The following is a 25,427-nucleotide window of genomic DNA, read 5'->3' on the forward strand; positions in this document are numbered from 1 at the left end:
AAGCAACTGGTTCTATGGATGTCGTCCCATAGGTTCCTTACACCGTTTATGTTGTGTCTGCGTCTTAGTGTGACATTCTGTGCAATGCTCCATTATGTGTAGGCCAATTCTACAAGCGAGGCACGTGTCATCTGTAGTCCCATTCAACCCAAACCTGAACTGGTAAGTGAAGAGGACTGGATGGTGTCCTGATCTAAACCTAGCTAAGTGAGCTTGATCAACTCTAATTAAAGATATCTCTAGTGGGTGAATGTTGGAAGGGGAGGCTCCTTGTATGGAGTTCTAATCGAGTACTGTCTTGTGCATGGAGTGAGTATGTAGGTGTTTCTTCATTGCCAGTTTACGAATATCTAGATTTGAGATGTTGTCAAAGAGGGTCTGGTAAAGTTTGTGTGAAGACTGCTTTTTGTGTATATACGGTATAATTGTGTTGTGTGGCTGTCATGTATCGGCAGGAGTTTTGTGATCTGGAATAGTCTGCCGCCTATTGAAATGCTCCTTTCGTATCAATGTATTCTTTGATCGGGAGGACTTTAATTTCAAATTGTAAGTGAGTTGTGGGAATGCTTTTGATGCAGCCGCTGATCATGCTTAGAGTGTAGGTCTGTATGGTCTGCTAGGTTTTCTAGTGGGTATTAGGTAGGATGGGGGTTCATACCGTGTAAGCATAGATCATCAATAATCTAATAATTGTAGAGTACGGAAAGCGTTACTTTTTGTTACCCCAAATCTGTCTCTGTAAGTGCCTTGAGAGCACTCAGTCCGGGGTACACCGCCTAGAAGGTGAGTTTTTGTGTCCAATGTCATTCCCAGGACCTTAGTAAAGGATGTGTCTTAAATGTGAATTTGGAGAATATGTGTACTCATACTAGCTGCTGTTGATGGTTGTGGTAGTGGATTTGGTTTGGACGATCACTAGCCTGCCGTCCTCAACCCATGCCTGAAGTGATTTGGGTCTTGTAGTAGTGTGCAGGCCGTATCAGCAATGTGGAGTGAGGTTATTATGACAATTTCTTCCCTATGAGGTAATGTATTTGGGCAGTTGATATGTACGATTGTCATGTTTGTATCGTTTGAAAAGTGTGGATGAAAAAACGGAGTCGTGTGAAACTCGGATAGGAATGTTTCATGTTCGGGACGATTTGCCCTGGAACATAATATGCGCATGTCTGCTGGATAAACTGTTAGCAAGATAGCATTTGATGCTGTTATCTGTGTTTGTGCTATGGACTTTGGTGATTTGTTTGAGTCAGGGGATGAGATATAAGGCTTTCTTAATTTCTATAATTGGAGGAAGTGTACATTGGTTCGAATGCCCTGAAGCAATGCCGTCAGATTTGTTTTGTGTGACGTTGGTCAGTAAGGTGTTTGTGGAGTGCAGTACTCTAAAGCCAATTTTTAAGGGAACAAGAGGGGAAATGAGCTGTGACTTTGTTAAGAATTAGGCGTTCGTTTATCTTAGTGGCCAGTAGAGTAGTGTGGGTCTGTACGAAAGATATAAGAACTGAATTTTTGATGTATTAAAGACAACAGAATTCCTTTTACCCCATTCAGAGATATAAGCCAAGTCAGACAATAGATGTGCCGTGACCTCATCCCTTATTTGTTGAAGTAATTGCTTAGATGGACGATGTGGGAAGCAAATGAAATGGTGAAGGGTGTAATCATCAGCGAATAAGTGGACAGGGTTAGACGTACAACTTAGATGGTAACTGATGAATAGGAGGAAAAGAGGTGGTGATAGGATAGAACCCTGAGGAACACCACTACTGATCGCTTTAGGAGACGAACGGTGGCCGTCTACAACAGCAGCTACAGAACAACCAGAAAGGAAGCTAAAGACAAATATAAAAGGATAGAAACCGTAAGAGGGCAGTTTGGAAATCAAAGACTTATGCCAGACTCGATCGAAAGCATTTAAGATGTCAAGTGCATTAACAAAGCTTTCGCCAGAGTCTTGAAGGAAGGATGACCATAAGTCTGAAAGGGGGTAAGAAGATAGCTAGCGGAACGTCCCCGGCAAAACCCAAACATGCGATCGGAAAGAAGGTTGTGATAGAAAAGGTGCTTTGCTTTTTTTTTTAAAGAATCGATAAAAAAATCTTTAGAAATACAGAATGCTAAAGCAATAAAGCGATACTCAGAGGGCTGGGAATGGACATCCTTGGTTGGGACAGGCTGAATGAGAACAAACTTCCAGCAAGAAGGAAAGGTACAAGTCAACAAAGTCGAAAGACTTAATCTAAGTAGGAAGTAAGCACATTAGCACAGTTCTTGAGGACAACAGGAGGAACCCCATCATGTCCATTTGCCTTGTTAGTGTTGAGGCCTGTGAAATTGTAACAAATGAAGAAATTTTGAAGTCAGACATGTGAAAGTCAGGTGAGGGAAGTGATGCAGGAACAATACCGGAATGACAGAGCAAAGAGTTCTTCATTTTCTCTACAGAACCATCAGAATAGAAAGGAGGAAGAAGAGAGAACGAAGTAAAATTGTTAGAAAGGTTTAAGCAAGGTGCCATATAGAACGGGAGGAATTTGAGTTGGATAGTTCAGAGAATTTAGTACAAATAAAATTATTCTAAGCGCAGCAGGAGAACAAACTTAGCACAGTCAGTGGGAGAGACATAATAAAGATGAAACTCAGGGATGGGTTGGCTCCAGTACCTTTGGTAGTTCTTATTTTTCTTCTCGACATCATTAGAAGAAGAGTGAATATTTTTTTTTTTTTATTATTACTCACGGGATAAGACAAAAGAATGAATATTCCCATGCCCGAAGAATAACCTCTGTAATGCATGAAGCACACGCATATGGTTCTCAACCATGGAAGCAATAATTATACCAGAGAAAATTAAAGAAGTACTGCCTGAGGGCCTCCCAATCAGCAGCTTCAAAGTGCCACAGCCGCCGCTTCTTGGGAGGGTTCACAGGCGTTACTGGAGCAATAGGACAGGTTATGGTGATAAAGTTGTGATTGGAGGAGCCCAACGAAGAGAAAAGGTTAACGAAGCAAGCAGAAGGATTAGTTGTAAGAAAGAGGTCAAGTATGTTGAAATTCTCTCCAGCGAAGTCAGGGATACGGGTAGGGTGCCGTACAAGCTGCTCTATTTCAGATATAGGCTTGTGCACCAGGTGAATCAGTGAAAGGAGAGGAGAGCCGAACGTGGCAATAAACAGTAAAATCACTCAGAGTGAAGATTTCAGAGAAAGGAGAATCTGATAGGATGTAAGAAGTAAGATATTCAAAGAATTTTTCATTCTTGGTAGAATTAGGGGATAAGTACACATCACAGATATCTTTAGTCAGAGCATAATGGGATAGCCAGATCTGGGGAAGTGGCACATCTAGGTCAAGATAAAGTGAAAGGAGCAGAGTAGTTGCAAGAATAAAGCACAAAAGGCATAGTGCATATATTATGATGCGGTCACTCTCTCAGCAAGGGACAGCATGGTGGAATGATGAAGTGAAACGAGCTGTGGAACAAAAGAAGAATGGCTAGCGAGTAGAGGTAAGGGAGAAGATGAGAGAAAGGAGAGAGGTATATGTGAGCAGGAGAAGGGAGGTGAAGAGATTGATGAAGGAGAGTAAGAAGAAAGTGGATGAAGAGTTTGGGAGGAATCTGAGTGTGAAATGGAGGGTGAGTAAGAAATTGATTTGGAAGGAGGTAAAGAAGGTAAGGCAGTGTGAAAGGGGTAATAGTAGGGGGGTGAAAGATAGAAATAATAGATTGTTGGTGGAGAAGAGAGAGAAATTGGGAAGATGGAAGGAGCACTTTGAGGATTTGTTGAATGTAGAGAGTGAGAGAAGTGCGAGTATAAGTGGTTGGGGAATGGCTGGGAGAAGAAGAGATGAGAGGAGGGAGGAAGAGATCAGTAGGGCGGAAGTAGTGGAAGCAATGAAGAAGATCAAGATGAGAAAGGCCCCAGGAATTGATGGAGTGTGTGGTGAAATGCTGAGGTATGGGGGTGAGATTGTAGTGGAATGGATATGGAAGTTATATAGATTGGCTTGGGAAGAGGGAAGGGTTCCGGAGGACTGGAAATCAGGTATAATTGTTCCTTTATACAACAGAAAAGGGGAGAGAGAAGTATGTGGTAACCATAGGGGTAGCTGCCTTCTTAGTGTGACTGGAAAAATATATGGTAGAATACTCATTGATAGGGTTAGGCATATGACAGAGGAGCTAGTTGGAGAAGAACAAGGGGGATTTAGGAAGGGAAAAGGGTGTGTAGATCAGATATTTATTCTAAGATGTTTAGTGGATAAGTATCTAGAGAAGGGAAAGAAAGTGTATGCTGCCTTCATGGACTTGGAGAAAGCTTATGACAGAATAGATAGGCAAGGTATGTGGAAGGTACTGAGAATATATGGAGTGGAAGGGAAATTGCTGATTGCTGTGAAGAGTATACGAAGGAGCTAGTGCTACGGTGCGAGTGGATGGTGAGCTGAGTGAGTTCTTTGATCTCAATGTGGGACTGAAACAGGGTTGTGTGATGTCTCCATGGCTGTTTAATATATACATGGATGGGGTTGTAAAGGAGGTGCAAGGTAGGGCAGTGGATGTGGGGGTGGCTCTAATGAATGAGGGTGAGATTTGGAAGATTCTGGTGTAGTTGTTTGCTGATGATACAGTATTGTTGTGTGAAGATGAATGGGAGCTGCAAGCTTTGGTGAATGAATCTGGAACAGTGTGTAGGAAGAGGAATCTGAAAGTTAATGTAAACAAGAGTAAAATTATGGTGTTTGAGAGGAATAAAGTCACAGAATGCACAGTGAGGTTGGATGGTTAAGATATGGAGAATGTGAGTGCATTCAAGTGCTTGGGTAGTGAGATGAATAAGGATGGAACTTTGGGGGATGAAGCGCTTGAAAGGGTACAGCAGAGAAGGAAGGTTGTTGGTTCACTGAAAGCAGTGATGAGAAATAGGGAGGTGAGTATGGAAGTTAAGAAGTCACTGCATGATAGTATTGTGATCCCTACCCTGACATAATGGAAGAGAGGCATGGACCTTGCAAGAGGGGAACAAGTCAAGAGTGAGAGCCGTGGAAATGAGTGACTTGAGAGGAGCATGTGGAGTGACATGGAGAGACAGATTGATGAATGAAGGAGTGAAAGAACGTTGTGGGGTGGATGTGGATGTGGTTGAGAAGATTAGGAGAAATACACTGAGGTGGTTTGGACATGTGGAGAGAATGGAGAATGAAAGACTGACTAAGAGGGTGTATGTAGGTGAGGTGGAGGGGGGGAGAGGGAGGGGAAGACCGAGGATCAGGTGAAGGGATGGAGTTGAGAGGTATATGATGGAGGGGGGAGTGAGTTGGAAGGAGGGTAGTCAAATGGTGGGTGACAGAACGACTTGGAGGCGTTTTACCTGCGGCCGCCCTTTGCTGGATTAGGACGTCGGGCTATAGATAGATAGATAGACACCCTCTCAGCCTACTTTGACTCACTCTCGGAAAAAAAAAAAAAAAAAAAAAGGCAGTTTCTCGTTAGACGAAATGATCTACAAGATATGGTACGACTATGGAAAAGTTAACACCGACGATAAAACCCTCCCAAACTCCTTTGACTTACTCTCAGCTGAATGAAATTGTATGGCGTTGCTTCTACCATGTGAATGGGGAATTGTTCTAAGCCCTTCACCATGCGTTTCACCTGATATGAATAAAATCGAGTGGTCTTACAAAGAATGAAATAAACTAGTCATGTCTGTAATGGAGTCTGCTTGTAACCATTTCACTAGGAAGGTGATTATTCTAAGGCGAATAAAATCATCGTGAGGCAGCAGGAACAAAACATAAAAACCGTACCTAGTATACAAGGGCGGAGGACGACTTCCTAACCGTCTTGGTCTATAAAATCGTCTGGGAGTAGCAAGAACATACTTTAAAATCGGTCATCGTTGTGAGAAAGTACAATTGTTGTTTTTTAATTCCATGTCAAACTCCTAGATAACGACATAAGATAAAACTTTGCATGTACACTGTAAGGGTTAATTATTATCAAGTCTGGAGTGTTTTTTGTGTTGCTTTTCGCTTCTCTTTCTCTCTCTCTCTCTCGTGTTCAATAGACTTGGCAGTACTACTTCTTTAAAAACATAGTTTGTGTTATGTTTCCTCTAAGGTGAAAATTACTGGATATTCTGAATCTGTATGAGAGAGAGAGAGAGAGAGAGAGAGAGAGAATCCTCGAATGTTGAACTTGTATATCCACTCATTTCATTTTTTTTTTAACCATTTGATATTCAGTTTTCAGCTCAACATCGCATTTCCTCTAAAACGCGCAAAGCCGCTCGAATAAGTTTTTTTTTTTTTACTTTAATATTATTGTATTCCCATTAGATCATTATTTTTAGCTTAGAGGACTTCACACGCAGAAAAGTTTTAATTAAGGCTACACTTGAGCAAGAAAATTATACAAAGGCCGCCATCATAGTGACGGAATTGACCCATTTAATTTCATGGTGTTTTTTTTTTTTCTTTTTTTTTTTGTTGCTGCAGACAGACGATTGTTTATGGATTTTTTTTTTTTTTTTTTTTTTACTGGCAGGGTTGTATAGCCTTCAATGACCCCTCTCTTGCGGACACTTTCCTAACGTGAAAAAAAAAAAAAAAAACAGCCTGAACTTATTAAGAAGAAAACAGAAATACATCGTTGGACTGAAGAATTTAAGAAGGTGCATTGAGATCATCTCCTTTACCTGAATAAATTAGTTTCCTGTTATCCAGATTGAATTCAGGTTCTAGGCTCCCACATACCTCCGGAATTAAATGAGTAAATCTTTGCCTCCAATATTTCAGTTTGGTCATGTAAAATAATCGTGACTTCGCTATTCTTGCTGTTTTTGTTTTTTTTCCCGACAGCCACGAGTCAAAATTATCATTCGAGCAATCAGATCCGCATGCACGAAAACATACATATTCTGTGTCTTGATAAGACTGATAAGGATAGGGACTTTAGAAACTGCGTGGTTCCATGCAGCCTTCATTAATTTCTGTACTTCTTGCGTTTATTCTTAATCTCAATAAAATCGTCTGGTGGCAGTAAGAATAACATGTAATTGCGTTAGGATGGCAGGGGTTAATGAAGTTTAAAACTAACCTTTCATTTCAAATAATCATTCTGAAGCTGAATAAAATTGCGACTTTGATTTCATGACTCTTTATAAATATCCTTTAAGCTTCCTCCACCACCTACTGGTCGGTGCTGATTTTTAGGATACATAATACCCTTGACTGGGACATAGGTGGCAGTCTGCAGCTGAGATGACAGACAGCTTATATCGGACCACTGATGGGCCAGCCGGTGGTGTACTATTTGGCTTGTCCACCTCACGACTTGAAAACCCCGAACTTGATTCTTGGGCAGGTCATACTTTGCGTGTGTGTGTGTGTGTGTGTGTGTGTGTGTGTGTGTGTGTGTGTGTACAACACACGACAGAACTGTAAACACAAGTAAAGACAAAATAACATAATTAAATCTCGCTCGAAACTAAACACAAACAAAACACACAAATCCATTGAAGCACACACAATCATGTACAAACACACACGCACACATTACGCAGACCCATAAATATACATTCACGTATCATACACACACAAAAACAAATATACAAACATAAGCTCACGCATTAACTGATCAACAAGCAGAGAAAACTTAGTCACAAACACAAACATGCACACACACAGAAACACAAACCCACAAACGCACACATGCTCAGAGAGAGAGAGAGAGAGAGAGAGAGAGAGAGAGAGAGAGAGAGAGAGAGGAGAGACTCCACCTCTTGTGAATTGCTGTATTACTGTTAAATATCTGGGTAAATCCAGAAAGAGAGAGTCCACCACTTGTGAATTGCTGTATTATTGTAAAATATATGGGTAAATCCAGAACTCATTAACCGCAGTGAATAAACTTTCCCATGACACATATCACAGAATTACTGAGGCAACAAATAATTAAAGATTGTTAGGATGTTTTACTGCGTTCCAAAGCGTTGCACCTTACCCAAAACCTTCTATGCAGTATTCTAATGATCTGTGCATGGCTACTGATAGGATGTGTTAACTTGATCGCAGGCTGATATGAAACAAAATGATTTTAAACTATATACAAAAATACAAGAAACAGATTTTTACTGTGTAACGCCGTTGAAAAATTCATTCCACTGCAATGGAGGCAATTTACATCCGTATTTAGAAAGAACTTTACTCTCTTTCTTTGCATACATACTTGTGTGTGTGTGTGTGTGTGTGTGTGTGTGTGTGTGTGTGTAATAACACACTGTCTCTCAGAACTAGATTGGCAGCATTTGTTTGACACATCCTTAAGATAGCTTTCTATATGCGAATTCATTATTCGCTTGTATTCGTGACTCTATGAAGCAAACAACTCACAACAGATGCAGGGTAAAGAGCCCATTTGGACTGAACTCTATCCATACCGTAATCGCACTCGAATCTGAATGGATTACATACCTGTACTGGGATAGTCACTGTGGTCATGGTCTGGTTAAACCAAGTCGGCACCTCTTGGTCGAAGAGCGTTTCACTTCATACATAACGTCATTCGGTGAATGTGTGAGGCGGCCAGGGTTACCAGGTACTTAAACTCAGCTTGCTCCGGAAGTCGTAGAATATGAAACTTTCTTTGGTAGCCTACACGTTACCATTTCGTAGGTATTTTTTGGCATACAGAGCCAAAATAGGCAAAACCCGGCACTGCTGATGGCGGCTGACGAGTGACTGAGGGCCCAGCATATTTATTCAGTCTACACACACAATTTGTGATGATGTTATAATTATGCGGGTCGACCCATGATCATTACTCTTTCCCTTGAACTGTTAAAATGGTTTTAAGCCGTTTTTTTACTTAAGTAACAGCATCTACTAACGAACCTTCAAAAAATGATTGTTTAATATTTTATGGTATCATTTAACACAGACTAATCAACTGCTCATTCACATATCCGGCCCGGAATACAGAAGTTATTAGGTCTAGTGTAAAGGCACTAACAGTAGTATGCTGGACAATTGTACCAAGTCTGGCGGCTAAATTACAGTCAAGTAACTAAAACCGTATCATCAAACGCAGACTGGGAATGTAGTATAATGCATAAACAAAACAACTGTTATACATGCCTTTTGGTTTGCAAAATAACTATGGAAATTATAACTGCTAGCATAAACGTGAATGCAATTATCGCATATTAGCAAACTTTGCATACTCATGTGTTGTCTTATGCAGCCAAGTAAATCCTTGATCCATTTTCTCCACGTTATAGTACCATGTGGCATTTCTAGTCCCTTGTTCATGCATGTGCCCCGATGTGGTATTATTAGACTGAGGTTTTAGTGTTCGGAAGATTTGCGCCTGTCTTTGGTGGTTACTCGCCTTCCTTTTTAATGTTTTTTTACCTCTAAAATAATTTCATTGGCCTTGATGGAAAGATTGAAAAAAAGGTAATTTTCAGATACCATGCAGTGATACTTTCAGGCCAATCAGTAGAGAAATAAGGTGTGAGACAGTGACAAAGAGCGATAATAAGAAGGCCGAGAACACCAAAACCAACACCAAGATTAAAGAGAAAACAAAACGCTTTCTCTTCGAAAATGTTACAATAATTACCAGCAGGACTGCTATAAACTGATGGTGGAATGGCGTACTCAGAGGGGCAGTGGGTCAAGCTTGTTATCACTAATCCCGTACCTATGTTTCAATTTTTGTAGTTATAGGCCACCGAAACTTGGTATATCACTGCATATTAACTACTAAGGATTTCAGGGGCAGTGTCCAACTGTTTTTTTTTTAAATAACGTCTCAACAAAGCGTCGGACAAGGATTTAACTTTGGCAGTGCGTGTTTGAGACCCCGACCTAATTTGTAAAATTATGCTTTTGTACCAAATGTGTATGATTAAGGCATTTATAAGAGTAAATGTAGGGTAAACTTAGCTAAAATCGTCAGAGGCATGTAGCGAGGCTAGCTTCGGTCACGATACAAGCCCCGCCCACAATTCGGAACGTGACGTCGGTGTGACGTAGTAGTAATCACCGACGCAAGTGGCATTTCTATCTTTCTAACCCCCCCCATACTGTACTTTTCTCTCTCTCTCTCTCTCTCTCTCTCACACACACACACACACACACACCGAAGTAATATTTCACCCCTACTACAGATTCAGTATGGTCCTTATATGAGAAGAACGTTTGAGAAAAAAAAGGTTTACTCGAAGGAAATTACTTATCATTTACATGGAAAATACGGCCCTTGCTACATGCTCGGTGCATGTAACATAGAGCAGTGGTTTATTAAACTTGTTCATTGTGAACGCCATCGCTGAAGTTTCGGTTTGGTAACGTCTCGCCTGTCGGCGGCCGCCACATCACCTCGCCCAACGGTGCCGGCTCAGGCAGTGATTACTACTCTTCATAAGTGAATAAGTCATATTGACGTCACAATATGTGTAAGAGGGCGATGCATATACTTTGTACTAATAGGGAGTCTGGAGGGATGTACAGTCACTCTAAAAATCAGCCGCAGCTCAGAAATATGAGTAACCCTGAGGCATTGAATCTGAAGCAGCTTACATAGACAGAACTGCCACTTGCGTCGGTGATTACTACTACGTCACATCGACGTCACGTTCCGAATTGTGGGCGGGGCTTGTATCGTGACCGAAGCTAGCCTCGCTACATGCCTCTGACGATTTTAGCTAAGTTTACCCTACATTTACTCTTATAAATGCCTTAATCATACACATTTGGTACAAAAGCATAATTTTACAAATTAGGTCGGGGTCTCAAATAATCTATCTATCTATCTATAGCCCGACGCCCTAATCCCGCAAAGGGTGGCCGCAGACAAAACGCCTCCAAGTCACTCTGTCACCCACCATTTGACTCCCCTCCCCCCAACTCACCCCCCCCTCCCTCATATACCTCTGAACTCCATCCCTCCAACTCATCCTCGGTCTACCCCTCCCTCTCCCTCCCTCCACCTCACCTACATACACCCTCTTAGTCAGTCTTTCATTCTCCATCCTCTCCACATGTCCAAACCACCTCAGTGTATTTCTCCTAATCTTTTCAACCACATCCACATCTACCCCACAACGTTCCTTCACTTCTTCATTCGTCAACCTGTCCCTCCACGTCACTCCACATGCTCCTCTCAAGTAACTCATTTCCACTGCTCTCACTCTTGACTTGTTCCCTTCTTGCAAGGTCCACGCCTCGCTTCCATACGTCAGGGTAGGGATCACAATACCATCATGCAGTGACTTCTTAACTTCGATACTCACCTCCCTATTTCTCATCACTGCTTTCAGTGTACCAACAACCTTCCTTCCCTGCTGTACCCTTTCATTTACTTCATCCCCCAAAGTTCCATCCTTACTCATCACACTACCCAAGTACTTGAATGCACTCACATTCTCCATATCCTCACCATCCAACCTCACTGCACACTCTGTGACTTCATTCCTCTCAAACACCATAACTTTACTTTTGTTTACATTAACTTTCAGCTTCCTCCTCCTACACACTGTCCCAAATTCATTCACCAAACCTTGCAACTCCCATTCATCTTCACTCAACAATACTGTATCATCAGCAAACAGCAACACCGGAAGCTTCCAAATCTCACCCTCATTCATTAGGGCCACCCCTACATCCACTGCCCTACCTTGAACCTCTTTTACAACCCCATCCATATATATATTAAACAGCCATGGAGACATTACACACCCCTGTTTCAGTCCCACATTGAGATCAAAGAACTCACTCAGCTCACCATCCACTCGCACCGTAGCCCTAGCTCCCTCATACATACTCTTCACAGCACTCAACAATTTCCCCTCCACTCCATATATTCTTAATACCTTCCACATACCTTGCCTATCTATTCTGTCATAAGCTTTCTCCAAGTCCATGAAGGCAGCATACACTTTCCTTCCCTTCTCTAGATACTTCTCCACTAAACATCTTAGAACAAATATCTGGTCTACACACCCTTTTCCCTTCCTAAATCCCCCTTGTTCTTCTCCAACTAGCTCCTCTGTCATATGCCTAACCCTATCAATGAGTATTCTACCATATATTTTACCAGTCACACTAAGAAGGCAAATACCCCTATGGTTACCACATACTTCTCTCTCCCCTTTTCCTTTGTACAGAGGAACAATTATACCTGATTTCCAATCCTCTGGAACCCTTCCCTATTCCCAAGCCAATCTACACAACTTCCATATCCACTCCACAACAATCTCACCCCCATACCTAAGCATTTCACCACACACTCCATCAATTCCTGGGGCCTTTCCCAGCTTAATCTTCTTCATCGCTTCCACTACTTCCGACCTACTGATCTCTTCCTCCCTCCTCTCATCTCTTCTTCTCCCAGCCATTCCCCAACCACTTATACTCACACTGTCCTCACTCTCTACATTCAACAAATCCTCAAAGTGCTCCTTCCATCTCCTCACTTTCTCTCTCTTCTCCACCAACAATCTATTATTCCTATCTTTCACTCCCCTACTATTTCCCCTTTCACACTGCCTTACTTTCTTTATCTCCTTCCAAAACAATTTCTTACTCTCCCTCCATTTCACACTCAGATTCCTCCCAAACTCTTCATCCACTTTCTTCTTACTCTCCTTCACCAGTCTCTTAACCTCCCTTCTCCTGCTCACATATACCTCTCTCTTCTCTCTCTCATCTTCTCCCCTACCTCTACTCGCCAACCATTCACCATATGCCTTCTTCTTTTGTTCCACAGCTCGTTTCACCTTATCATTCCACCATGCTGTCCCTTGCACACCCTTGCATCTCCTCCTCACTCCACAAACCGCCTCACACGCTGCGCTTATCTCTTCCTTGAATATCTTACATACGTCTTCCACCCCTTCCATCTGCTCTAGCTCATACCTTCCCAATCTTTCTTCCACTATGCTCTTATACTCTGTCCTTTTCTCACTATCTTGCAATTTCTCCACTCTTCTCACAGGAGCTGTTTCCTCCTGTCTTCCCCTTCGCCTCCTCAACCACTTTCTTTGCAGCTCTACCTTGGCCATCACTAAGTGATGGTCCGAGACTCCATTCCCCCACCCTCTCCACACTCTTGCATCCAACACTTGTCTTCTCATTCGCTCATCCACACACACGTAGTCTATCATTGCCTTTCGTTCAACAAGTTCACCATCCATCCTCCTCATTACTCTCCATGTATACCGGTGGATCATCTTATGACGAAAGTAGGTGTTGGCTATTGCCAACCCCTTACCAGCACAGATGTCCACCAAAGCACTACCATTCCCATCTACTTCAGCTGGCACACCCCACTGACCAACCACTCCATCCACTCGTACATTCCCAACTTTGCCATTCATGTCTCCAATCAACAGCACTCTCTCGCTCCTCTCAAACTTGTCCATACATGCTTCTACTCTCGCCCAAAACTCATCTTTCACTCTTGCCACTCGATCCTCTGTTGGAGCATACACACATACAATCGCCCATGCTTGTATACCTACTTTCATCCTCACCCATACAATCCTTGCACCCACTGTTCCATACTCTCTTATATTCTCCTTCCACTTCTTGCTTATCATCAGACATACTCCCTCTCTTGCCCTCTCATTCTCACTGACTCCCGCACATATACCTACACCGTATTCCCATTCTCAAATAATGCACTGCCAAAGTTAAATCCTTGTCCGACGCTTTGTTGAGACGTTATTTAAAAAAAACAGTTGGACACTGCCCCTGAAATCCTTAGTAGATCCTGTCGGTAATGGAAGATGTCTTGGATTTATAATTATGGCAGCACGAAGGTGATTAAGGTTGAAAATCAGTTTTTGTTAAGCCTAAGTCTTCAGCTTAACAGAATCCGCATTAAACGCTTTACACCTTAGTTCTCATTTCTACTGCTGGACAACGAGGAAAAGGGGGGAAATTAATTCAGTATATCCGTTATGACAGCGCCTCCGCTGAGATTACATATGAATCGTGACCATTGACTAGGATTGTATCATGTCACCACTTTATAAACAACAAGAATCTCGTGAAAAAAAAAAAAAAATCATGTTTAATACTGAAAACTGTTTTTAACCCATGTACTACAAGCGGCTCCACCAAAGCAAAATTACATTTTCTATCGTTAACAGGAGTGAAATATAAGTCCTCATACCTTATTGTTAGAGGCATAATTATTATTATTATTGTTGTTATGTACTTGATTTGGAGCTTTACAATCACATATATAGGTAGATAGATAGATAGATATGGAGCCTCTGTGGTACAGTGGTAACGTGTGCGTTTCGTACACGGGTGAGCCAGGGTTCGCGCCCCGCCAGAGTAATAAACTTTGGGAGTGTTCACCCAGCCACGTACTATTTTGGCGGACACAAGGGGTGCTGTGGTTGAACCAGTGTCGCTTACTATAAAGTATGCTTGCACCCAGTCGGCTTGCGCGGGCCGACTACACTTGGTTCACAGACTACACACACATCCAAAGCCACTACAACACTACCAGTACACTTACAAGCACTTCTCACCCTACATACAATCTCTACCAGACAGCCTAAGCCACTTGGTGGACATGCATTGGCTGTATCGTCCCGACTTCGGTCGGGATAGGCCGGTCCTACAGTGGATACTCAAACAGCTGATGATATATATATATATATATATATATATATATATATATATATATATATATATATCCCTCGACTGTAAAATGCGTCAGTGGGGTAATTTACAGACATAACTTAAATGTGAAGTAAACACAGTTAAAGTGTGAAAGATCTTTTTTCCCTGACTGTAAAATGAGTAGGGTAGGAAACTGATGAACATCCCTCAGTATGAAGTAGGTGCAGTGAAACAGTAGGTAACTTTTGATCCTGACTGTACGGTACAGTTCATCTTCCTGACACGCAAAGTCTTGCCTTCTGACACTAAGGGACTTCAGAATCGTGTCAGAGGCATTTAGGCGTCTGTCTTACAGTGTGTTTCACCAGAGATTTTGTTGAATGAAAAAAGATAAAGCAATAATGATCAGTTCAAATTCTTCAAATCCGCCCGACGCAAACATCTGACAACAGGAATTTCGAGATGGTGTCAGGATGATTTCAGGATGATGTCAGCAGGTGTCACGGGTTCTTCTGACACACATGCTCTCTGTAGTAACGAGGTCTGGCACTCAAAGTAACACCAACTTCACTCGTAAAAGATTACTTAAGCCGGAGATGGTAGGAACTTTGGTGTTAACTCGCATCGCCTTGGGAAAAGCCGAGCCAAAGGAGCTGACTGGAAACTTCGCCATCCCCGTTGGTTAACATAGCTATCCGGAAGAACTTTGTACTCACGTCTAAAGTAATGAAGAGATTTTTGGAGCTGGAGGGAGAGAGTGCGTGTTTGAAGGTGGGGGTCACTGTGTGTGTGTGTGTGTGTGTGTGTGTGTGTGTGTGTGTGTGTGTGTGTGTGTGTGTGTGTGTGTGTGTGTGTGTGTGTGTGTGTGTGTGTGTGTGTGTGTGTGTGTGTGTGTGTGTGTATAATAGGTAAGACAGTAGATGTCTGGAGGAGAAGGAGTAGAAAGTATGAGTTGGAGATGCTGGAGAAGGAGGAGATGAGACAGTTTTTTGGTGGAGGTAGTGTGCGGTGGTAACAATTTGTCGGGAAGGTTATTGCAGGGTGTGTTGGTGGTCGTGGTAACACTGTGTGAGCTAAAGTAGCTTTTGGTGGCGATGATGGCGGTGATCATGGTAGGACTGAGTGGAGGCTGGGGCAGTATATGGTGAATTAAGGTGAGCTAGTGTGTGGTGGTGGCAGTGTGTGAGCGTGGGGTGTGGTGGTCTAATGTTGTTGGAGAGGCAGTGTGTGCTTCAGCAAGACGGGCTGGGATGGTAGTACAGCTGCGAAGATAAGCGCTGCTAGTTGGTCAGTCGTGCATTACGATGGTTTATTTCGAAACTTTGTACAGCAGAAAAATGAAACAAACAAACAAAAAGCAGCACTACATCCAGTGAGTGGATGACGCGCACCCCCACCTTCGAACCTGCTTAAATATTGTTGGTTATGTTAGGAACGTCAGAAGCGAGTTCTACTGCACTTCTGGGCCGGCCAAACTGATAGATGAAGTTTGGTTTCCCGTATCCCTGCCCTACCAGCAATACGAGTATGATTGGAGATTCGATATCCTTCGTGCTACGCGGGCATCTGGTAGCGCTCATGACTGGTATGCCACACAGCCATATTATAGAACTTCTGCCTATCAGAATTCTTTTACTCCCCGAACTGAATCTCTCTGGAACTGGCTTCTCTGGAGTTGTTTTCCCCCAAACTTCAACCTAGATCCGTTGAAGTCCAACTGTTACAGATATTTTATGAATGGAGGACGCCAGTAATCTGGTGTATGGATTATTTTATTTCTTATTCATCTATTATCCCTTCCTCTGTTATGTTATTTTTAAAAAAGTAAATTCAGTGGTCGAGTTTTGTATATTACGAGATGACTGTCACCAAAAATTCATTGTTTGTCTTAAGACCCTCCTGTAGCTGGTAAAGATTAATCCCAAACATTCTTCATTCATATCAGGTTTAAATGTTGCTCCTAAATAACGAAAAAAAAAATTATATGTTATTCTCAGCTATACTAGTCAGTGATGAACCGTCCTCTCCCGTCACCTCACGTACACTAAAAAGAATAAGAAGAGGATTTATGATCAGCGCCTACTAACTACTGTACATGAAGGCCACTGAGGCAGACAATCGTTTCATCCCCAAGCCTCAATCTTAGTCTAGGATACGACGCGTAGACACCAAATTTACAACTAGGTCACCATTTATACTGCTTGGTGAAAAGGGAGACAAGGGACATAAACTCTCAGATTAGGCCGATTCGGAAATCAAGCTCAAGGTCCTCTAAGTGCGAGCTGGATATGCTCCCATTGCACCACCGGTTCCCCTGATGTTGCAAGTTGGCCGGTAAAGTGCATGGCAAAGCTGGGAGGGGAGGAAATGTCTGGGGACATAGGAGAGGATGAGTAGGGTTAAAATGGTAAAGATGGAAGCAGTACACTGTCTGAACAAGAATGAACACTCTGTGGAGACGGCTTTTGTAGGCTGGTCTATATGGGCGTGGTGTTAGTCAAATTCAGTTAAAAAAAGAAAAAAAGAAAAGCATGCTCGCTGCATTGCACTTAGGGTCTCACACTAGAGGCACAAAGAAGTCGTCGTAATGAAGTTTCAGTTAGCCCATAACAAGCAAGAAGGCTGGGGTGTCGCTACATTAAATCGAAATCACTGACATGTAAAAAGAATACTGACCACGGCTGTACGTACAGTACAAGGCAGTGAAAAGCCCCCGTAGACACACTCGCACCACGTCCTAGCTAGACTGCATGCTTATTCCTTTCCACGTCACATTTCTGGGTTTTCGAAGTTTTAATTATAGTCTTCTTTTACCTCTTGTTTGAATTCTGTTTTGATGTGGTTCGTGACGGTAGCTGAGCATATACCTGGTCTTGTTTATTGTCATTGACGATGAGATGTAATATTCTGTGTTCTACATTTCCTAATATATTCATCAGTAAGCTAAGATTACAAGATATCCACAAAGTCCTGCTCGGTTTCCACCGTACACTTATTAATAAACCAGATTAAATTGCTGTACCTGAAACTACTTCAGATAACGTGTACACCTATCGAGCAATGTATGGTGGGTTCTTGTATTAATATCTGACTAGGAAATTGTTATTCTAGGTTGTAGAAAATATGCTGATATTATACCAGTAAACGCTTTAAACCTAGCAAAACCATCAAATACTGAAATATCTACGTATATTATGGCTCTATTGTATTACGTATACTGTGCTAGTGTAGTATTATAGTGGTGTCGAGGTAGCAGTGATAATGTATTATTACAGTAGAGTAGTAGTTTCGCATTATAGTACAGTAGTAACGTAGATTTATGTATCACATTATGAAAATACATTTTGTTGTGATACAAAAGATGTAGTTTGCAACTATATAAATAGGGACAAGTTTCAGCGTACCGAGACAGTATGTGTAAGATGCAACATCACACATTACATTCGTGAGTCATCTTACTAAATCACTGTATATAATGCCCATATCATAGCAGTGCGAATAAAAGCCATCCTACATCATTAGTAATATAATGGACCGTTAGCCACCTGTTGAAGGTTTTATCCAGCTACTCCTTCTGGACACGTGGACCGATTTGGCCTTTGCATTAACTTTCCCTAAGACCCCAGATTTTGCATAAACTTATTTTGGTTTCAAAATTGCTAAAATATGATTATTGCAGTTATCTCTCAATTGTTCATTTTCTGTAACGAAGCCAAAAGTCATGTCCATTTTCTTCATCCTTATCACATATTAGTTTACTCATAAATATTTACACTATTTCAAAGTTTCGAAAAATAAAGGTTGACGGGCCAATCGTGCATAGGCCGCCATACGTTGCCGTACCGAGTCTGTTTAATAGAAGAAGAATAGTGATTAAGATAAATTTAAGTCCAAGCAATTCTGCGGACATTGTTCAGTTTTATATTTTCAAATAGAAGGCCAACAGTTAACCAATGAACCATATATAACGATGACATGGTGATCAGGATTATTATTATTATTATTATTATTATTATTCCTGCGAAGCCTGTGTGTGTGTGTGTGTGTGTGTGTGTATTTTAACTCCTGCTGGGCTCTTTAGTGGATCTCAGTGAAACTTGCCAGATGAGTTGGTTGCGTTACTGGGCAGTTTTTCCAATGTGTACAATTTTCCAGCTATGATTTTTAACCGGGGTCAATCCTTCACCAAATAAAAATATCTCTGATAGAGTGAATGGAGTGCATACAAGGTTTTGATATATATGTGCATGTTATACAATGGACTCTTACCTGTAATGCGATATTTCAGCCAGTAACTCCCCAAACAATTCGTGGGGGTCATTCCCCTCCGCAAAATAAAAAAAAACTGAGCACAAGGTTTTCAACAAACCTTTTCAAGCCAGTTCCCTATCTCCGCGATGATCTCTTCCAGTTTATAAATTTTTACACAGTTATTTTTAGGGGGTCAGCCCCTTTCCAAAACTTATCAAGGATACAAAATAGAGGAAGGAGGGTAGATATGGCTTCATATCTTAGTACATGTTGTACAATGGACTCTTATCCGCAATGCGATATTTGTGAAGAATAACCTCCACTGATTCTTTGGGGGGTCAGCCCCTCTACCAAAAATAAGAACGAATAAAAATTGGGGAAAGACTTGAATGAAACTCCCCAGATGAGTTCATCTGGTTACTCCAAAGGTCTTCCACTATATACAATTTTCAAACCATGTTTTTCAGGGAGAGTCAGCCCCCGTCCCTATCACCCAATAATAATTCTCAGAAACGGTGAGAGGAAGGCAGGTACGGCTTAGATATCTTAGCACATGTTGTACAATGGACTCCCATCCGTAATGTGATATTTAGGGAGTTGACCCCCAGTGATTCTTGTGGAGGTTAGCCCTCCTACCCCCTCCCCCCACAAAAAGAACAAACAGGGAATAGGAAGCACATGGATTTCTCTAACCTAAACTAAGTATTCTTTCTCTCTCTCTCTCTCTCTCTCTCTCTCTCTCTCTCTCTCTCTCTCTCTCTCTCTCTCTCTCTCTCCAATATCGCCTTGCAAATATTCCACCGTCGTTGCACAAAGGTTAGCATCAGAAAGTCAGGGAAAATTTAGGCAAGGTGTGACTTAATTAACAAAAATTTTTAATTGTTTCTTGCAAAGGGAAATCAAGCCGGAAATTGCACGAGGTTGCAGTGTGTGTGTGTGTGTGTGTGTGTGTGTGTGTGTGTGTGTGTGTGTGTGTGTGTGTGTGTGTGTGTGTGTGTCTGTGACTTACTTATTCCCTGACGAAGTATGCTATAACGGTTAGCCTCTAGAAAACTACTTACATCATCAAAAGTTCCTCTTCCCATTTCATATCACCCTTCCTTATCTACTACTGTACCTTCACTTAACTCTTTCACTGAGATTTACGAGCTTTGTATTTTAGTATCAATATCGTAATACGGTTTTGTTTGGCTGAGGAACACCCACAGCAACACGAGTGCTAAATCTTACTTACCATAACCTTTTAGCAAAGTACTTTCTTCCTCATACTTTCTCGAAACTACACAATTTACCGTCATTGTAGTTTCCATTGCCACCATACACGAATTTTCACTCTCTTTCCATACGTCACTCTCACATTCCTACATTCATGTCCTCTCTAAAACCGTGGTCATTGAAGGAGATTTTTGAGTAGTAATTGTAACGTTTTTGTGTAAGTCGGCAACATCTGAAGGTGTTAGTGTTTGTTTTTCAGGAAAGATTCCAAGTGATATTAGGGGGTTGCTGCTATTAATGAACATAATATTCCTTATAATAATATTGTGCGTAAACCAGTCAGATTTATAAGCACTGTGGACTTACATATTGGATATTGTCATTTTTCAAAAAAATACTTAGTCGTATATATAGACTACCATAGTGCAGAAATAGTGTTAGTCAGTTTAGATGGGCTTAAACGTTTGAGTATTTGTAACCTTAGATGAATGACCCGGTCTTGATATTTGTTCGAGCGAGCGAAGAGAGCGAGAACACCAAATATAGTCAAGTTTGGACCCCCGACATATGCACCCGATGGAAAGAATTATCGTATCAGCAAGATATGGGGGCAGGGGTCGGGAGGAAAACTTTGTAGTACAGCAGCGAACTTTTCTGGATATCTCAGCCAATTTTGAAGTTACAAGAAAGAGAGACACCAATTTGGAATTCGCATAAAATCCTCAATTATTTTTATATAATTGACAACCCGTAATTCCCAATTGTTTTTCGGTATATCGAGAAAACGATTTTTTATAAGGCAGATTAACGTAACAGCCGGCTGTGCAAGAAGTAACGGTCTAAGGCTGCGTGAGCAGCGTAGCAGTATTTTCCGATGATTGCTGAAAGCAACCAGGTTTTGCCTTTTCAAACAAATAATACCTTCTGTTTGTTTGTTTGTTTGTTTGCTTGTTTGTGAAATTTTTGACTGAATTCGAGTCAGACTAATACAATACCCTAATCGACGAAAGAAACTCAGAAATTCTGATTTCTTATTTGAATCGGAGCGCACCGGGAGACTTGGTGGGAAAAAAAAATATGAGTTAGCAAAAAGCAAAGTCATTATTAACCTGGTAGGTCCCAAACCCTAAACGTAAAATTAATACAAGAGGAGTATTGGTTTTAGGAAGTGCGAAGGAATATGTTTGGTGTACTGTAATCTAATAAGTTCTCTTTGGCATTTTCAGGTCAGGAAATTAGAGGAAGATGATGAGCCACATGAGACAGTATTCAGCACTACCTGACCTGCTCGCTGCCTTGCTCGAACACGTTCCACACTTTCAGTGTGAACGCCAATTACATGTTTTAGGAGAATAACTATAACTATTGAAATGTTATATGTGCACAGTCGATCAAAAAAGATGTGAAAACTTTCAGTTTTTACATTTAAGATATTGACGAAGTGTTTGAAAACACTATTCGGTTACTTTTCATGAATGATTGTACAATATTCAGTTACTTCACACGAATCAGTGTATGTATGTTTTTATCAGTATTGCAAAAAGAATGATCTTTCTCAACATACAAAAACACTATCCAACCAGAAATATTAGCCCAAGAAAAAAAAGTCCATAATAATAACGCTCATCATGAAACCAATGATCACCTACTTTATGATAATCCTACTTTTTGAAACGAGAATACAACTTAATGAGGTACAACGCCAATTTTCCAGCATCGGATGGTTCGGTGCCGCATTTTTATCCGGAGAAAATTACGAGGGAACATGAAATTCCCGCGCCCGCCAGACTAGTTTACAGTACTGAGAGACCACATAACAATGTCGACTATAGAGCATGATCACTTGGTCTGTTTAACGTGCATGCCTTGGTGGTGATCCATGTAGAAAGTTGGCCTGCAGTCCTAACGGACCAGAGTTCAAATCCCGCTAGGGCAGGGAACAGTTTAAGGATTTGAATTTCATAAATATCAGACTTTACTGATCTACTAGAAGACCCGCCGACATGTCGTAAAAATACCCCCGCTAATACCAATACACCAGTCCTGAATGAGGCAGCCCTAGCATGTATTCAATATGGACGGTGGGTGTTAGCGCCGAAGTGGTGACATGTAGAGGTGTGCGGTACGCAGGAGGACTACTGGACCCTGAGAGCAGGCTGTGAAGCCTATGCCCAGAGTCGGTCACATAAAAAAAAAAAAAAAAAGTCTTGGAAAGACGAAAGTAGCAGTGGTGGTGTCTATTCCAATACTCAAACCTCCTTGGTCGTCAGCCTATCGCAATGATGAAACCTCTCGATAACCAAATAAAGCAGTAAACAGGAATAAATGTTATTTAGTTCAGGGCCGACAAGTTTACACTCACTTGTTTTGCCTGATACCCGAACAATAAACCCTAACAAGACTGGAGGGGCTAGATCAGTAATGTTTACACTGATTCTCCTCCACTTGATCGTGAAACAGACAACCCTTTTCTCTCATATTTCTCCTAACTTTGTAAGCAAGCATTGTTATGAACGTATTTTGCCTGTGAAGACGAAATTCTCACAACTAACCATTCCTAACAATCACTTTGTGTTCTTCTGAATGTGTCACTTCTCATCAAATTTCTCGTTCTATTGGTTATGTTTACCCCAAAATACTGCATCATCATTCAGCTTACTCTTATTTACAACCACATTCAAATTAAAAAGTTACTCTCATCATCGGTATCTACTAAAACAGTTTATCAATTTATAAGTGTGCAGTGCATAAAGTGTTATAACGTCTGAGGTTATTTGCATGTGGAGGCCAGTCACCACAAGTCCAACGGTGTGTTAACAGCTACTTGGGGGAGGATTTACTGCAGTAAAGCATATTAATTTTGCTAAAACCAAAAACAATTAAACAGGATAAGGAAGAACTGTTGAAAAAAAAAAAAAAAAAAAAAAGGACCGTGGAGTTCCGTGCAGAAGTTGTGTAACTCATATGGTATTGGACCTTGGCTCGTCAACACCTTACGATATGATGCAAAATGATGGGAAAAATACTGAATATGCAGACTGACTCGAAGAAACAAACGAACATCAGAACTATGAAAAATGGTATGAGTACTGAGCAGGATCGAGTGTTGATGGAATGGTTTTGATTGCGTCGAATGATGTGGACTTGTCAGGTAGCTTCATAGCAAACCAGGATCAGTTGTTAAAAAAAAAAAAAAAAAAAAAAAAATAGGACGAGAGTTTGATGACACTGAAGGATAGTGGGTCAGAGGTATAAATGTTGAATTATTATACATGACCCCCGTTGGTCCTTGTTTAGTTATTATGTATGATATACTTGCATGTACACTCGCACCAGGAAGTATCGGTGCACTGTGGGTGCGATGCCATCCGGAATGATTCGACCATGCTGCACTGACAGCCCGTTAACACCTGTATATTTTATAACATATACGGCCATTTCCTACACATTATGCAGGACAAGAGTTATATCTGATACAGCTGTCATCTATCGTCTGGGATGCCTGCGTGTGGGAGGACAGAGCCGCAAATTCCAGTTCCCTTTGTTCCGTGTGTCATAATATTGAACACATATTCTGCACCGATACTTTCTGGTGCGAGTGTACTGTATAGCCTCGTTTAGTCTGAAAAAATGGTTCATCCGGCAAGGCTCTGGAACCTGTTACCTAATTCAGATGGTTTATTTCAGCTTTAACTAAAGAAACAAGACAATTAGCATCAAAAATACTATTTATAACCCATTTATCACAAACACTCTGTTGAAGAGAGAGAGAGAGAGAGAGAGAGAGAGAGAGCGCCAGGCGCCTTAGTCCCGTAAGAGTTAGCCGCAAACAAATCGCCTCCATGTAGCCCTGTCCCCTGCCATTACGATGCCCTCCCTCCAACTCACCTTTCTCTCATATGCATCTCCACTCCATCCCTGCATTTCATCCTTGGCCTCCCCTTCCCTGTCTCCCCCCTCCACCTAACTCATAGACCCTCCTCGTTAGTCTCTCATTCTCCATCCTCTCCACACGAGCAAACCACCTCAGTGTATTTCTCCTAACGCTTTCTAACACATCTACATCCACAACACAATGCTCCTTCACTTCCTTATTTGTCAGTCTGTCTCTCCATGTAACTCCACATGCTCCTCTCAGATAACTCATTTCCACTGCCCTCACTCTTGACTTGTGTTCTTCCAACAAGGTCCAAGCTTCGCCTCCATACGTCAGAGTTGGTATCAGAATAGAATCATGCAGTGACGTTTTTTACTTCCCTATTTCTTATAACTGCTTTCAAAGAACCAGCAGCCTTTCTTCCCTATCGTACCCTTTCAAGCACTTGATCCTCTAAACTTCCATCCTTAATTACATTACCCAAGAAATTAAATGCACTCAATAGAGAAAAAGATGGTCGTCTGCCTCCCGTTCACTCGCATGGCTGCGGTGTTTTTTTTTTTTTTTTTTTTTTTTTTTTTTTTGCTGAGAGACTAAGGAGACAATCGACCCGCGTGACCATGTTTAATCGTCCCATGGTTTACCAGCCGCATCGTCTGACCATAATTTTACCCGAAACTGTCCTCGTGTGACCACAGCTTAACACACTGTCCAGTAATCTTTTACAGTCTTTATAATTAGTCCTCTGTTTCGTATCAAGACCTTCATAGCACCAGTTACCTTTCTTCACTCAGCCATTCTACTCTCTTCTTCCTTTACACATCATGTCATTTACATTAGTGTAAGAAAGTACTTAACTCTCTCCCTTCCCAGCACATCAAAATGTGAGTATCTTCTGCTCAGTATCCATCATTTTAATCTTATCTGCATATATTATTAAGCTATGCAGCTCAAAGATAGACAAAACTTTGAACATGACTCTAATGATCTTTTGTACTTAAAGCAAACCAAAGTACATCATTTGCCTCCATCAGACTTGAAACTCTGCATTAAGCTAATCATATACAGTATACGGATGAAGGAGGTGAAAGTAAGAGTTTATATATAAGAGTAATCAACGGAAGAAGATGAACAAGAAACAAAAATGACGACATTAGGGAGACGGTCGCTGGCAAACCTAGTGAAGGTGAAAGATTAAGAAACTCTCTCTCTCTCTCTCTCTCTCTCTCTCTCTCTCTCTCTCTCTCTCTCTCGGGGTGCCGCCATAACTACTCCTTTTGCTGACGTCAAATGATCTTATCATTAGGAAACTTCCCGAGGTGCGAATATCAAACTAGCTTGAGTTCATCTGTGGAGAATGATTGTCTGTTGGGCATGACGAAGGTGGTGGAGCATTTTATTCTCATTTCTTTATGTTCTAGAAAGTCTATGG

This window comes from Coenobita brevimanus, chromosome 80 (genome assembly GCF_032717465.1).
Source record: "Coenobita brevimanus isolate Jiangsu-jjx chromosome 80, ASM3271746v2, whole genome shotgun sequence".
Classification (NCBI taxonomy): domain Eukaryota; kingdom Metazoa; phylum Arthropoda; class Malacostraca; order Decapoda; family Coenobitidae; genus Coenobita; species Coenobita brevimanus.